The following is a 5,000-nucleotide window of genomic DNA, read 5'->3' on the forward strand; positions in this document are numbered from 1 at the left end:
TCTATTCTGCTGTAGTGCCGACGAGTTGGAGTCGCAGACACTGCAAGCAGAAGTTCCTCATAGACATTTTGCCGACCCCTCTCTCAGACTCAGCTTCAGCGCTGTGAGTGAGAAAAGCCTTGAGTGTGTGAGTTGGTAACCGAACATGTAAAATCAAGTGCTTGCTTCTGTTGCCAGCCGACAGTCGACTCGAAGAATTTTCTTTGTTGGAGAGCGTAGCAAAATCTTCGTCTTTGTCGTGATGTTAGTGTTTATTAATGTAAAATGTGATGCATTATTTTTTTTTATATATGAATCTTTTTTTAGTGCTATTTTGTTTTATCTCCGAAGAATGTGAAGGTTTAGGTGTAGGTGTGGGTAATTTTGGGGGTTTTTCGTTGTTGTTATTGTTTTTGGGTTTTTTTTTGTCTTGTAGCAAAATAATTATGATACTATCTATATTGTTGATTGATTGATTTATTTATTCATCGATTTATTCATCTATTTTATTATATTTTCTACACTGAGGACGTGATTTGATCAACTTTAGCCCTTATCTACCTACCCCACATTCAGTTTTCAAAGTGAGAAATCTCTCGTTTTTTTTTTTTTTTTTTTTTTTTTTTCCAGTGTCAAGAACTTGTGCAGGGTTTGAGAAAATGTTTCCCTGGATGTCGATTATAAAGAAACCAAAATATTGAGTTTTGTTCAGTGAATCAATGTTATTTCTGTTCCCTCTTGTCTTGACGATAATAATAATTCTAACAATAATCATCATCATAATCATCGTCATCATCATCATCATCATAATGATAATCATAACAGTTGACAAGTGATTTACACGAACAACGCGCGGCAACGATTTGTGTGTGTGTGTGTGTGTGTGCCATCACCTCCACGAAGGATTACATCAACACGGGATGTAAATTAATGTTGACCACGTGGTGTCAATGGCGCTTCCGGTGCAAAGGTCAGTGTGTGTGACAGTGAACAATCAGGCCAGCACGTGAGACTCGCTAAGTTTGACTCAGTGCAGCTTGCACGGACAGAGCGGATGTTAGTGTTTCTTCAGTCATCAGCTGTGGGAGAGAGAAACGGGGGAGTGGAGATTGGTGATTTCCCACTTACACTGCCCGTCTATGGGAGGCCAATGGGGTAAGTGTATGGCTGGTGTGCAGCGTCAAAAGATTGGTTTTTAAAACATTTTTATATTGCAGAATTATTATTGATTAAGCTTCTTCTTCTTCTTCTTCTTCTTCTTCTTCGTCTGCGTTCATGGGCTGCAACTCCCACGTTCACTCGTTTGTACACGAGTGTGCTTTTACGTGTATGACCGTTTTCAACCCGCCATGTAGGCAGCCATACTCCGCTCTCAGGGATGTGTATGTTGGGTATGTTCTTGTTTCCATAACCCACCGAACCCTGACATGGATTACAGGATATTTAACGTGCGTATTTGATCTGCGTACGTATACACACGAAGGGGGTTCAGGCACTGGCAGGTCTGCACATGTGTTGACCTGGGAGATCGGAAAAATCTCCACCCTTTACCCTCCAGGCGCCGTCACCGAGATTTGAGCCCGGGACCCTCAGATTGAAAGTCCAACGCTTTAACCACTCGGCTATTGCGCCCGTCTGTTATTTAAACGGTACTCAAACGAATCTCTCTCTCTCTCTCTCTCTCTCTCTCTCTCTCTCTCTCTCTCTCATGAAATATGTGTGGTTTGTTATAAATATGATGCTTGTTATAATGTTTCTTTTCTCGTCTTTCTATGAATTTGTTAAATTTACTATCTCTTGTGGTCTTTCTTCATACCTTTTCTATAGACATGTTTCCCTTTGAGGGATGGACGAAAAAAAAGCAATTGTTTGCTTACTTTGTTACCCTCACATATAAAATTCATTCATTCATTCATTATCCCCCCCCCCCGTCTCTCCCCCCCCCCCTCTCTCTCTCTGTCCTCATTATATTTATGTACATTATTGGCATGAATGCAGGTGTCGTGATTATGTACCTGTAAATGTTTACTCGGTGTGCATTTTACTGTATTTGAATGCCATGTATGTATTTCTATAACCTTTCGGTATTTTGTGAATATTTTGATTTCATTTCTCTTTGCTCTGAAGGCTTGATGTTAAAAAAAAAAAAAAAAAAAAGTAAACGCATGCTTATTCCACTTCCCACATTAAAAAAAAAGAAGAAGGAAAAAAGAAAAGAAAAAAAGATTCGTTCGTTTGGTCTCTCTGCACACAGAACATGTCATCAAGCATGTTGTGGGCCAGAGGCCTGATATTGAAATACTTATGATTTTGATTCTCTCTCTCTCTCTCTCTCACACTCACTCTGTGTGTGTGTGTGTGTGTGTGTGTGTGTGTGTGTGTGTGTGTGTGTGTGTGTGTGTGTGTGTGTGTGTGTGTAGGGAGTCTCTCTCTCTCTGTCTCTCTCTCTCTCTCTCTCTCTCTCTGTGTCTCTGTGAGTCTCTTTCTCGGGGGGAGGGGGGGGAGGAGAGGGCAGTCTATCTGACAGTGTTGAAACAAACAACATAGAACGCGTATGTTTTGACCATCATGACCCCCTTTCCCCACCTCCTATCTTTCAACCACCCCACCCATCACCGTCACTGTTAATTGTTTCCTTAAGTGACTGATGATTGATTCGGTGCTTATATCATACACAATAATGTGAGTGGTTATATCATACACAATAATGTGAGTGTTTATATCATACACAATAATGTGAGTGGTTATATCATACACAATGATGTGAGTGGTTATATCATACACAATGATGTGAGTGGTTATATCATACACAATGATGTGAGTGTTTTTGTGTGTGTTTTTTTTCTCTTTCAAATCAGTGAATAACTCCTTGTCTTTACTTTTGTATTTTAATCAAGTTAATTTTTTTTTTTACTTCTGTTTTTGTTGTTGTTGTTGGGTTGTTGTTTTTTTTAATTCTATTTTTAAACGTACACATGTTCATATGCCGTAATGATCGGGATGTGAGTGCGCGCGCGCACACACATACACGCACACACACACACACACACGTCTAGGGAGGACATAGGAAGGCAGGGCCCAGTCCCCTCCTTATGCCGCCTTAATCCTTTCACCGCCAAGCTCGCATTTATGCACAGGCGTGGTAGAGGACCCACATCACTGAAAGGCGACCATTCATTGGTCTGTTATCCAGGAATCTGCTGTTCTTAATGTTCGGTGGTAGGATAGGCCATAATTGTTTTCTATACATCGTAGGGGGAATCTCCAGCGATTCCTAGCTGTCTCCATACGAACGGCGAAAGAGACGACGTTAACAGCGTTTCACCCCAATTACCATCATCAAAATATTGCAAGCGAAGGCTGTTACACTGAAGACGTGAATGTTGACAAAGAATACCACAATTCTGACGACGGAAGCTAAAGTTTAGGTCATTCAGACACCCACTGAACATCCGAGGGGTCTGTGTAGAGGAGAAGAGAGGACTGGCCGTACTGAGTGAGTTAATCCTTTCACCGCCAAGCTCGCATTTATGCACAGGCGTGGTAGAGGACCCACATCACTGAAAGGCGACCATTCATTGGTCTGTTATCCAGGAATCTGCTGTTCTTAATGTTCGGTGGTAGGATAGGCCATAATTGTTTTCTATACATCGTAGGGGGAATCTCCAGCTATTCCTAGCTCTCTCCATACGAACGGCGAAAGAGACGACGTTAACAGCGTTTCACCCCAATTACCATCATCAAAATATTGCAAGCGAAGGCTGTTACACTGAAGACGTGAATGTTGACAAAGAATACCACAATTCTGACGACGGAAGCCAAATGTTGGGTCATTGAGACACCCACTGGACATCCGAGGGGTCTGTGTAGAGGAGAAGAGAGGACTGGCCGTACTGAGTGAGTTAGCCACTGTCTTTTCTGTGTTTATACCACAAGGGAATTTTGTACTCTAAATCGACTGGCGATGAAAGGGTTAACCTTCTGTTGTTGTTGTTGTTGTTTTTTCCCGACGGAAGTTAGGTATGGTCTTCTGTCCGCCATCTCTCCACCATCTCTCCACCATCTCTCCACCATCTCTCCACCATCTCTCCGCCATCTCTCCGCCATCTCTGCACCATCTCTCCGACATCTCTGCACCATCTCTCCGCCATCTCTGCACCATCTCTCCGCCATCTCTGCACCATCTCTGCACATTATCTCCACCATCTCTCCACCATCTCTCCGCCATCTCTGCACCATCTCTCCACCATCTCTCCGCCATCTCTGCACCATCTCTCCGCCATCTCTCCGCCATCTCTGCACATTCTCTCCGCCATCTCTGCACCATCTCTGCACATTATCTCCACCATCTCTCCACCATCTCTGCACATTATCTCCACCATCTCTCCACCATCTCTCCACCATCTCTGCACCATCTCTGCACATTATCTCCACCATCTCTCCACCATCTCTGCACATTATCTCCACCATCTCTCCACCATCTCTGCACATTATCTCCACCATCTCTCCACCATCTCTCCACCATCTCTGCACATTATCTCCACCATCTCTCCACCATCTCTGCACATTCTCTCCGCCATCTCTGCACCATCTCTGCACATTATCTCCACCATCTCTCCACCATCTCTGCACATTATCTCCACCATCTCTCCACCATCTCTCCGCCATCTCTGCACCATCTCTCCGCCATCTCTGCACCATCTCTCCGACATCTCTGCACCATCTCTGCACCATCTCTCCACCATCTCTCCGACATCTCTGCACCATCACTCCACCATCTCTCCACCATCTCCCCGCCATCTCTCCACCATCTCTCCGCCATCTCTGCACCATCTTTCCGCCATCTCTGCACCATTTCTGCACATTCTCTCCACCATCTCTCCGCCATCTCTCCACCATCTCTCGACAAGCCAGCCAAAGAGCCAAGGAAAGCGAAGATATCTATCTATCCATCTACCTACCTATCCTATCTATCTATCTACCTACCTACCTGCCTACCTATCTATATATCTATCTATCTA

The 5,000-nt window shown here is 43.8% G+C and overlaps 1 long non-coding RNA gene across 3 annotated transcripts in view; it reads left to right on the top strand.

The window, feature by feature from the left end:
* The first annotated feature begins 24 nt into the window (after positions 1–24).
* The window catches only part of LOC143288819 (uncharacterized), an 18,811-nt gene continuing 13,835 nt past the window's right edge, over positions 25–5,000 (top strand). Inside the window, exons 1-2 of one of the 3 annotated variants that reach the window (XR_013056141.1) lie at positions 25–103; positions 610–1,134. This is a non-coding gene — a long non-coding RNA (uncharacterized LOC143288819). Of the gene's footprint in view, positions 244–609; positions 1,135–5,000 lie in introns of all 3 variants that reach the window. The other 2 variants (XR_013056139.1, XR_013056140.1) reach the window with 2 other exon arrangements.

The sequence above is a fragment of the Babylonia areolata genome, chromosome 13 (genome assembly GCF_041734735.1).
Source record: "Babylonia areolata isolate BAREFJ2019XMU chromosome 13, ASM4173473v1, whole genome shotgun sequence".
NCBI classification, from domain to species: domain Eukaryota; kingdom Metazoa; phylum Mollusca; class Gastropoda; order Neogastropoda; family Buccinidae; genus Babylonia; species Babylonia areolata.